We start from the raw sequence: 12,733 nt of genomic DNA on the forward strand, positions 1-12,733 counted from the left end.
AGGGTTCTCTCGACCCGAAATTCTTCGGTCCCCCTCTGCCTCTGGGCTGGCGTCCACCCTGTCCTCCTCTGCCTCTGAAGGATGAGGGATCCAGAGCGAAACGGGACTGTTGGGACTTCCGGAACCACATCTTCTTCTTTTGTCCCCTTTGGTTCCTGGAGAAGGACCTCTGGGGAGCCGAGAAGCAGACTCCGATGGCAGACAACATCTTCCCGTCTTTCTCGCTCTGGACCAGCGTGTCACGGACGGTCTTGCCAAATAGCGAAGAACCGTCAAATGGGGCATTTGCGAAGGATGCCTTGAAGGGTTCCACAAAATTGCAAAGGCGGAGACAAGCATGTCATCATAAGACAATGCCCACTCCACTAGCTCTAGCGGCTCCTTCCGTAGCATGGGAAAGGAGCCGCATAGAGGTATTCAAAATGGACTTAAGACTGGTCATTCAAGCTGAGAATACCTTCTTATCCTCTGCCGACATGGACTCTGGGGGTGACCCGGCGTATTCCTTGATGAGATCCCACTGGAGTCATATCACGTGTGCCATATAATTCAGCGACCTTACGGAGAAGGTAGCTGAAGCGAACATCTGCTTCCCCAGCCGGTCCATCGTCCGAGACTCCTTGTCCGGAGGGTGGACCGAGGAACTCTCCTGGGCTAGTTCCTTCTTGGTGGCGGCCACCACCAACATGGCATCTACTGGAGCACCCTTGCTCCAAACCGTCCTATCAGTGGGGGGACTGAGGATTCTATCTGGTCTCTTAGGAATGGGCTCCACAGTGTCCGGTTCCTTCCATGCCCTGGTAGTAATCAGATCTACCAGGGGATCGGCGGGAGGGGACACCCAAGAGGTAGATGGGCCTGCATCAAACACCTCCAGAAACACAGACTCATCCGAGGAAGGTTATTGGGCTAACCACTCTCCTCTAATTCGAAGCATTTCCATGATGTCTCCGAAGGAGACGTCCTCAGGGGGTGACCTTGGGGAACCTTCCCCTTCCTCTAAGTCTGTGTCCTCCATCAAGGACTCAGGTGAGTCAAAGTGCCTCTTCTTGCACTTATGTTTGTGAGGAACCTCCTTGGGGGGGGGCTGTCCGAAGAGGCCTCACCGACCACATCTTGTTCCTCCAAGGGAACCATCTGGGATGTAGGCGCAGGCTGTCCCTGGGGCCGGGTGATGGAAGGTAGGCCCGTCTGAGAGAGAGTGCAGGGTGGAACCATAGAAGGAGCCTGGGGCCTCGAATCCCTCGACAATACCCTCTCCACAACATTGAACGCCGAAGGAGAACTGCTCTCTCTTGGATATGACAGCAGTCCCCTTGGATCCGATGTGTGGATCATAGCTGGTGCCAAAGCAATCAGATCCGAAGGGCCAGTATGCTCTGACTGAGATGGAGCCGAAGACACACTGACACCTCCAGATCCGAAGCTCAGCTTTCGGCTCCGAAAAGGGACCCGACAAACTCGAGGGTGCGGTCGGAGCCGAAGTACGAGGTACTATCGGCGCCAAACCTCCCCCAGCTCCTATGCAACCTGGATCTGAAGGCTCTGAACCCCGGAAGTGGGTCAGAGAAGGAGCAATTGGGGCAGAAAAGGGAGGGGAGGCAGGAGTACTCCCATCTGCAGCTGGGCCTGGAGGAACCTATGCATCATCTGGTCCATATCTGCATCGGACAACCTTCAGGTGGACCTAGAAGAGGCAGTGCCGCCTCAATGACCTCGAAGGCGACCGGGTCTCCTCCTCCGGCTCCAGAGAGAAATGAGGTGAATGGTGCCGGGAAGGAGAAGGCCTGGAAGCCCTGGGAGAGGCTGCTTGTTTAGCCAGCAGAGCCGAGGAGGAAGACTCGGCCCACCGCTTGTGATGTCTCCCCTTTTTCCTCTCCCGCCTTGCTTCCCTCTCCTCCTGGCCTAAGGTGGGAGGATGAGTCCCGGCCAGGGGAGCAGGGATGGAAGGAGGCACTGCAGGTGCCACGGAGGGAGAGGAGGACAAAATCGAGTGCGGGGGCAAAAGTCCCGCCAGAATCAACTTCGACCTCCTGTCCTTTAGGGCCCTGGGGTTGAAGGCTGCACAAATAGTGCAGCCTGAGGAGAAGTGGTCAACCCCATGGCAGATAACACACCGAGTGTGGCCATCCGCTGGGGATAGCTTATGGCCACACTCGGTGCATTTAGAGAAGAAGGTTATTGGGGCCTCAGACATAGTCTGACTAAAAAAAACACAAGGCCCAACACACATGCCTTCACACACACAGGGGGAGGGGAGGAAATTAAACTACACTAAAGTTAACAAGTTAACAAATTTTAGAACTAAAACTTCTAACTAGGGAGCAACACACACAACAGTAATTTAGCTGCAAGAAAAAAGGGTAGATAATAAGGATTTTGTTCCTCACTAGACGACTAACTCCCATGCCTGGAGCTCATTCTAAGCTGCTGATTCAACCGCAGCAAACGAGATCTGAGGTCAGAGAAGGATGGCAGGGGATTATGGGTAAGGGGGAGGAGCTTGGAGCTCGGATCTTAGCTGTTTAAAGCTGCCGGCTCGGATCCGATATGGATCCGATACCCACAGGTTGATGAACAAATGAAGTTAATTACTTCAGATCAGAAGTTTGCAGCCTTTCATAACATCTGCTGTGCTTTTGCATGAGTGGGAAACATAAAGCAAGGAAATGTAATCCCTGAAAGACTTCTGACTGCGTGATATCTCTTTGGGATGTAGGAGGACATACCCCAGTTAATATGCTTAAGACATAGGAAGAACATGAAGAGCCCACTCCGAAGGCATTCCTACTGGGAACTGAAATGGAAAAACCAAACAGTATGAATTTTCAATGCTAACTGTTGTGATATGGTGTCATATGATACCCACTTATAGATATTTTTATTTTTTGACTAAAGTAAATACATTAATGAAAATCATTTCTCCTGGTTATGTAGGATGTTAACATTATTGGCTTTTCCTAGTAAATAATTGCAAATCATAAAATGGATAAGAGCCCAGGTCATGGTTGGAAAGAGTCCTTGGATCAGTCCATTCACCTACTATATTAACACATAAAAACAAATAAATTAGACTCCATGTCAGTATTAGCTTCACATATAGAAGCCTTCTTTTCAGGAAAGTATAAAGACATAACTAGCAGACCCAGGATTTTACAGTACTGATGAATCTTAATGAGAACAATAACACTAATAAGCATAGAAGGATTAAAAATATTAAAATAACATTTATCCTCTGGTTATAGCAGCTGCATGTGATTAATACTTGCATATTATTTTTTTCTTGCATGTAGTACCACATATCTTTCGATATTTTGTAAACAATACTGCAATTAAATAACCTCATCTTTGTAAGTATTGTGTGTATTATGCATATCATTTGTATGCATGCTCCACCATGATATATTAAATTACAAACCATGGTTTTTGCACTCAACATTTATGCCAACTACCCCAGGTCAAGACTGAAAATGCACTTATCTGGTTAAAAAATTTGAAATAAAATAAATAAAATAAACTACACTGATACTTTTCTTGAAAACAGTTTTCTGTTGGCGTCCCAGCCCTTGATACTATGCTACAACCTAAGCAGGCTATGATTGCAAAGTAGAAATAGCACTAATTATATGCTGGTCATCTATGGATGGTTTTAATTTTTCTACAATAGTTAGAGAAAAGGAGGTCCGTCTGAAATTTGATTTTGCCTATCATTTTATATGAGTTAGTTATTGTTTTCCTTGTTGTAAGGATAGTCTTCCAAAGCAGAGTACAGTTTACCATGTCACTATTAAGTATAGTAAAATTTTGGAGGTAGCTGGAACACAACTCTTTGATTTGTCTTAGAATTATTATATATGATTTGGGTAGATTTTAGGTTACTTCTCATTTCTTGGGTTGTAAAGTTAAGGTATGGGTAGATATCTTGGATTATTTTTTTCTTTAACTGAGGATGCAGTCAATCTAACACTGAAAAGTATACCCCTTAAAAACTGTCATACACACAGCTCATAATAAATAATAATGCATATTTCACACCTACAATACTCCACAACTTCAATGCATCCAAATCACTGCCCACACTGCAAGGACCAGGTAGCAGACCTAATGCATATATGCAAATGTGTGTACAAACTCTGGAATTCCCTCAAGATACAACTGCAAAAAATGGGATATCAAACATCAACACTAACATGGGAATTTACCCTTCTGCATATTCACCCATCTAACATATCAGGAAAACAAGTGAATATACTTATAATAATGTTCTTACTAATGAAACTATACATAGCTCTCAAATGGTTAGACCCTACAAATATATCTTGGGAGGGATTCAAAAAAATAGCTATAAAACATATTTTAGCCCATAAAATTGTAATGGATAAAAGAATCCAAAATATGAAAGCCCGAGAAATTTGGGAACAAACCTTTAACATCATATTAGCATAAAACATCATACATACATACTACATTGTAGCAAGGTACAGAGGAACCTAGAAATATACACACAATCACACAGTCAAACTATGGACTTGAAATCCTTATTGTATGTGTTGTTTTTATAACAACGAAATTGAATAAGAAAGCATCATTGTATATAGTGTAAATAGATATGTTTTATGACCTACATGTTACTATATAGACTACAATGTATAACACTCACTGATGGTCATGCTATAAGAATGGAAATGATTGTATTTGATATAAATGAAAAAAATGAAAATAAAAATTATTTGAAAAAAAAAAGAAATAGAACTAATTATAATCACAAAGCCAAAGTACCAGGCCTTGTTAAATGATATAAAATGAAGAACTAAGTTCATTTTATTAACTGATGCCATCATTTCAAAGTATCTCTCAGTGCCAACAATGGTAAAGCTGTGAAGTCATTCAAATACTATGACAGGAAACTACAACTACAGCAAACGTGTGTATGCTGTTTTTAATTAAGGTGGCAGCTATCAATAACTAATATGATAGGCATCTTTGTTATAGAGAATAAATAGTGTGTTTGATGTCAGTGAAAAAATGAAGTTGTGGTAAAAAGCAGAGAGCTTCCAGATGAAAAGTAATGCAAGAATCAGTTCATGTTAAAGCAGTGATATGAAGCTGACCGTCAAACAAGGGTCACAATTCTTTTACTATATACTATGGAAACTGCCCTTCATCTGTTATGAAACAGATTGTTTTTTGTTAGGTATGCATTTCAGCAAATTGTCATAGTTTATATTTAGCTGAGCTGTTGAATTATGGATATTGATTACATGAAAATTTTAAAACCCACTTTTCATCCCATCTCATCGCAGCCCCCATGCCCTCCAAGGAACTGTTTGCATGGCAGTCTCCTAACACAAAACTCTTGCAGTCGCCTTCCCCTCCCCCAGTCATTGGATGGAAAAGCTGTCTTCCCCACAAAAGGATTCCCTATCAAACCACTGGAAAATAAACTCCTCTCTGGCTCTATGTATGTCTTCTCTATAATCTACTTAAGCAATTGTGTAACTCAATTGTCATTGTCTAAATAAAGCAACCTGTTTGTAACTTCAGGAACTATATGAGGAACTAACTTATAACCTGGCATCAGAGTGCACATTTACCTTGGTTGCCCCCAACTCACTCCTAGCTCCTACCTCCTGTTCCTTAGTCTTCCCTTACTAGACACTGCTTATTCTAGGCTAGTGCCCCAAATCTATACATAACTCCCCCCCCCCCGACTCTGCTTTCTGTACTGCTAGGAACCTCTCCAATTCCACTATTATTGTCTCCTTCGAACATTGTCTCTCTCTCTCTCTCAGCTGCTCCATTCACACTTTGCAACCTGCTCTCTTTAGGCTCACTGATAGTTTCTACACCTTACAGATCCGCTGATCTCAGCTCTGCCTCCTGCCAAATCCCCCATTGTTTCTCCTCTGTTTACCCACACTCTCTCCTTTCCTTCATTCTCTTTCTATCTCTTTTGTATCTCATTTCTACCTCTGCCCTTAATCCCATCTCTCCTCTCAGCTCTCCCATTCTTTGTCTCCTTTTCATAACCCTCTCCTCTCACCTGAAGTTTACATAGCCTATCTAACTCTCTGGCACCATTTTTAACACCCACGTTCTGTCCAATCCCATTGCAGCCCCCAGGCCCTCTGAGGAACAGTGTGCATGCCAGGTATGCTCAGGCTGTTACTATACTTGTTACTATAATTATTTCATGCTTATTTGAATCCTGTTGTACGTAACCATGGTGTAAGAGCAGCAAATAATTAAATTAATTAAATTAATTGTTGTTAATTGAATTGGATCATTACTGTGATTACATACTACTCTCCAGCTGGACTTGTCCAGTCGCTGTAAGTTTTATGTATTGAATGAAACCGATGCTCATTGTCCATTTAAATGTATGTTTTTTACATTATAGGAGTAGTTTGTTGAATGTGAATGAATGCTGCTTCACAGTAGTAAAAGTAAACTGCTAGGCTTATGTACTTTATAGCTGCTGTAACACTCGTATTTTGTTGGTATTCATCTTACTGATTTAGAGCTCCTGTACGAGTCTGTCTAGCTTGGTACTGCATGGGGCATCTGGCTGAACTTGCTTAAACCCACATATAGCACTACTTACACTTTTGTAATGTGGCCAGCATTTTAAACCACTAATTCGGCTTTATTGTGTACCTAACACTGACTTGTTTTCTTTCGCTAACACCAGGGAAGCCACATGCTTCATATGGCACTCAGAATTACTCACTCAGCTTTATTTAGCAATTTACAGAATGTGCCTTTCTTATCCTGACTTTTAAACTATGTATAGCTGGGATTTAAATACTAGCAAACTTATGACATCCAACCAATCACCTCACTGTCTAAAATCCTATACCTATCCAACTTCTTCCTCATTAATTCCAACCAATCACCTCACTATTCCACCAGCCTCTCACATTAATCCCTGACACTCCCCCCTACCATACCTCCTTCTACCAATCTTTATTTCCACCCCTAGTCCACCTGCGCAGTACACATGCACCTTCCCTCTTAGCAATCACCTCCTTACCTACTCCCACAAAATGAACATATTATACACCTCTTATTCCTATCCCAGACTCTGTCCACATTTCTCCCTATTCGTACTCTACAGCCAATCCCTGTTGACTACCTATTCCTCTCAATCAGCATTACCCTCTTGCCCCATACTCCTACTTATTACTCTACTACAGCCTTATATCAAGTCCTTTAATGGTTCCCACTACAACCTACCCCACAGCTCAGCAAAGCCAACTATCATGTTCTCTACCACTACACTCACGCTCTCTCACTCACACTCTCTACCCTAATCATTTCCATACTCCTCATATCCTTAATGTATCTCACTGTTCCTAACCCCATCCCTTCACCACTAACTTCTCTACCACCTCTTCTTCCTCTGCTTCCCTACCTGTTCCACCCAACTGCTTTACAGACACCTCCCCAAGCCTATATCAACTAAATCCCATTTCCAACACAAAGTAAAGCTTATCCCCTCAATATATAAAACCAAGTTAAATCAGTGCAAATTCTCTACAGAATATTTTCAAATTTGTCACATCAAACTAAACCACTAACCAAAAGTTATCATATCACAATTTTAAGCTCTCCCCATACCGTTAGACGGCAATATACACCCCAATCCAGGACACACTACATTCAAGGATATACACCTCAAACCAGGACCCACTACATCAACCATCCCACCACATCCACCAACAGAAATTCCCACAAGTCAGTATACATAGTGTACCTGAATCTCCAAAGTATCTGCAATAAAATCTCAGACTTTCATGTATGGATCGCTCATCAAAAACCTGACATTATTGCCACCACTTAGACCTGGCTAAAACCCCATATTAAAGACACTGAATTTCTCTCTACAGGCTATCACACTATAAGACTGGACAAGGCCCATAAAAAAGGAGGCTGTGCTGCCTTTCTCTCCAACAATACCTAAAATCGAATTCCATTTTCTAACCCCATATCACAGTTTGCTAACGGAAAATTATTTATAACTTTTTTAAATATGAATAACAGCAAAAAACGTTGTCTTATAGCTCTTTATATACCCCCAGAAACAACATATCCATATTTGAAGACATCTTAGCCTGGATCTCTTCCAATATTAAAAACAAGACTATTATACTAGGCGACGTTAACATTAACTGGTTAGAACTCAACTCCAAACACCCACCCGCAAATATTAATCTTTTCAACTTCGCCCAGCTCACTGAGTCCCCCACCAGAACTAACAACGGCAATGACAATGGATCCATCTTAGACTGGATTCTGGTTACAAACCCCAACAATATTTCCTAAACAGGAACATTCCCAAACACCCTCAGCAAACATCTCCCAGTCTTTATTAACTGTGCTTCCCCCTCCAGCCAAGGCCAACATCTATATAAAAAAACAAGGACTTTGACCTCATTCAACCCTGTAGCATTCAGCTAAATCCTAAAAACAACTGAAATTTACTAAAAACCCTCCCTCTTGATGAAGCTGTTAATCACTTCAACACCACCTTCATGAACATACTGAACAGTCTTGCACCCCTCTAACTAAAGAGAATCAAAAACAACCCTGCCCCTTGGCTTTCCAAGCTTACTCATTTTCTCATGCATGCCAGAGACAAAACATGGAAGTCTTGGCAAGCACATCAAAACACCCCAGGCCTACTGAAATTCAAACAACTATGCAACCAAGTAAAAAAGCTAGTCAACAAAGATAAAAAAAAGAACCCTACCTAAACTTCAGTGTAACCACAACCAAAACCCAAAGAAATTCTGGAACTCCATTACCTCACTACTTTAACCCAGGCAAAAAGAAAACAACCCCTGCCTTTACCTGACCAATTCCCACCTAAGAAATAGCCTCCTTTTTAATACCTTCTTTATCAATTCCATAGCAGATATTACATCAAAAATTTCCCACCCAAAATCCACCACATGCCAGACACCCACCTCTAGTATACCCATACCCACTCACTCCCCCTCCCCTTCTCACACCCAACAGCCATAAAAGTCCAATACCCACCCCTTTTCCACCTTTTCTCTAAAACCTATCCCATTCACAATCATAAAAAAAACTTCCACTAAAGCTAAAACCTTGCTCCAATGCCCCTGATGGGATACCTTCAGAATGCCCCAGAACTGTTGCTGAAAGTATCACTTACCCCATAAGCATACTGATCAACAGATCCATCCTTGAGTCCCACAATCTCATAATCTGGAGAAAGGCCTTCATTCTCCCCCTCTACAAAGGCAGCAATAACACCGATATCACTAAATTCAGACCCATTGCTATTCTTTCTCCAATCTCTAAAATACTAGAAAAAGGCATCAGTTTTCAACTGCTCCACCATTTTATCTTCAACCAAATGCTTTCACCCTCAGAGCATGGTTTCAGACCCAGTCATAGTACTACAACTGCCTTTCTGTCCTTTATGGACACAGTCAACAGAGCCCGCGATGCTGGCAGAATCGTTTCCATGCTCTTCCTTGACCTTTCCAAAGTATTCAACACTGTTTCTCACCATTTACTAATTACCCAACTATCTAAGATTGGACTTCCCTCTCCAATCTAAACTGGCTCTTTAGTTACCTAAAAGAAAGACAACAGGCTTTCAGATGGCATAACTCCTTCTCTTCTTTCATCAACACTCCCACTGGAGTTCCCCAAGGGTCCATGCTTGGACCTCTCCTATTTAATATTTTCATAAACAATTTCCATTCATCTCTAACTCAGGGATCTGTCATTCAATACACAGATGACTCTGCTATTGTCTGCTCTGCCAGCTCTATCTCTGATCTACTCCAACTAACCCAAAAGGCCTCTCCTCCACCGAATCCTGGATGCAAAACAACCATCTAGCCATGAATCCAAAGAAAACCAAAACCATGCTATTCACCCCTAAAAAAATCAACCCCTTAAATATCTCTGACTTCAGCATCTATTCTCATAATAAGTCTATAATCAAAGTCGTCCCCCACACAAAACTCTTTGGAGCCTCTATTGACGAACACTTGAAATTCAACCTGCATATGCAATACAACATTCACAAGACACACCTTAAACTTGGAATCCTTTGCAGACAAAAGCACTTCCTAAGTCCAACTGCAAAAATAACCCTTGCAACATCCTACCTATTACCCTATCTTAACTACAGTGCCCCTCTACTTACCAACATTTAAAGCTCTACTAAATCCAAACTACAGACATGCTACAATAAAATTGCTAAATTCGGAACAAACTCTGAACACTCCACTGATCACTGCTGTGCTCTTAAATCTCTGAAATGGCTAGAACTTCCAAACTATCTCTCCTACTTGCAATTATGTACTGCTCACAAAATATCTTCAGACCCCCTAGACCGTCCTGCCCTGAGTTCAACTTTCAGTTACTACCACCCAAACAGACCCCTAACATCAGGACAACAGAAGCTCTTGCTGGTTCACACACTTAACTTCCCACCTGGCAAGATTATTTATTCTTGCTCAGTAGCTAAAAATTGGAACACTCTGCCCGTCCACTAGAACAATTCAAAATCCCACCACTTTTCAAGATTTCCCTTTACAACCATCTATCCTCAAACTGGAAGTGTACTTGCTCCAAGCTCCACTAGAAAGTGTACACCTATTTCTTATCAACCACATCTTTTTTTCTTCTCTTCTTAGTCTGTGATAATCCTTCAGCAGACAGACAGATAATACTTCTGTAAATAGAGTTTATAAGGACAGTACATTATGTGTATCTTTAATCTATAACCCTGTTCAGATTATACTACTGTAAATTTCTGTCATATTTTGTACGCTTATTCATCTTATTCATTGTATTGATTTTTCTTTTTTTCTTTTTTCTTTTGCAAACTTGTTTTTTGTATATACTAATTCTTGTATTAATTGTATTCTATTTTGTAATGCAGAATGTTAATTTCTTATACTGTGGAGCTTTTTTCCCCCAGACCTCCACTGAAAATGGGTTCTCTATGGCCCAGTGGACCATCCCAGTAAACAAAATACAAATAAATAAACAAATAAATAAATAAATCTGCAGACCAATCACAAACAAAGATGTTTATGCATTATTTTGTTTTTCAGGACATGGTAAGACAAAACATAAACTTATGTAACTTGCTTACATCCATGCAGTGAACATTTTAGAAATTAAATATTTTACTACCGGATGAGCTAACGTCATCTGTTTTATTATTCAAACTTCTTAGCAAAACCTGTAACCTACTTATGTCACAATGCCAAGTAAGATATGAAGTTCTACCACTGACTAAGTAAAGGAACACTTAAACTGCTGGAAGTATGACATTACTGGTGTTCGTGACAAAGTCAGTGCTACTGCTGATTAGAATGAGGATGATGCATTATTAATTATGATGGACACTGTTAGATTTATTGCTTGAAGGGAGATGCTTGCAATTAAGACAAAGGGTAAGTAACTGATTACCAAATTATTGTTGTTTGAGATGGAGATTATTTTGAAGTATCTTACTGATATTTAAATGAGAAGGAATATGAATTAGCTGAAATTTCATAGACCACAGACTCAAAATATGATTAATATAGAACATAACATAAATTAATGCTAACGATCTGGAAATAGTTCTGAACTGGAAACCTTTAAGAACACTATTGTCTTACAACTATATATATATATATATATATATATATATATATATATATATATATATATATATATATATAGATAGATGGGTCTACTTGAAAAGACTGAAAGCCCACTTACCTGAAGCAGAAAAGAACAAGAAGACTTCACCAAGTCACTTAAACGACTCCTCACATAACTGACAATGTATTCAAGGAAAGGAAGCGGACGGCCAACAATCGGTAAAAAACACACGAAGCACTCTGAACCCACATAAGTGGTGGTCTGTGCCTCCCATAACTAATTATACCAGCTCTAAGATCACATTATAGTGGGGAAAAAGACAAAATTCCAAATGTTGGACAACCACTTCCTTTCCCTGGGTAAATTGTCGGTTATGCGAGGAATCATTTAAATGAAGATTCACTGATGTCGTTCTGGTCTTTTCTTCCTCGGGTAAGTGTGTGTGTGTGTGTGTGTGTGTGTGTGTTATCTATAGCTATATATATATATATATATATGTATATATATATATATATATATATATATATACTTTAGATCTATGTATATATAAAGTAAATGGTTAACTTTTCTTTTTGCTGTTGACAAATTCCACAAGTACCCTGGTGATATAGTGAATGTAAAATATACATTTTTTGATTTTGTATTTATTATTTGTTTATTTTTTTAATAATTTTCTTTTTTTCATTGACAAACTGAAGTTTACCAGTAACACATTGCACATTATGAGCAGAAACTCACAATACAGAGAAAGGTAAATGTAGCTGCTGTCATTCACTTTAAAACAAAGTGCTAATAATAAACATGCAAGAGGAGCCAACAAATTTAATTTTGCAGTTGTATACTACAGATGTATGCTTTCCTCCCTGAGAAGGATTGAATTTGGTGTCCCTTTCTCCTCTTATTTGCAGCAAGCCACAGAAGATGATGGGTACCTTGCACTGAGGCACATTATGATGAACAGTAAAAATGGCTGATAGCCTTGGCTGAATGTATGCACAAACTGATATCACAATAATGTCACTGCACATTACAGTTTGGTAATGCTCGCCAGCATGGCGAATTTGACCTGTAGCGGGGTTTTCTTTCA

Source organism: Protopterus annectens, chromosome 10.part0, assembly GCF_019279795.1.
Source record: "Protopterus annectens isolate FY-2018-M chromosome 10.part0, PAN1.0, whole genome shotgun sequence".
In the NCBI taxonomy this organism is placed as follows: Eukaryota; Metazoa; Chordata; order Ceratodontiformes; family Protopteridae; genus Protopterus; species Protopterus annectens.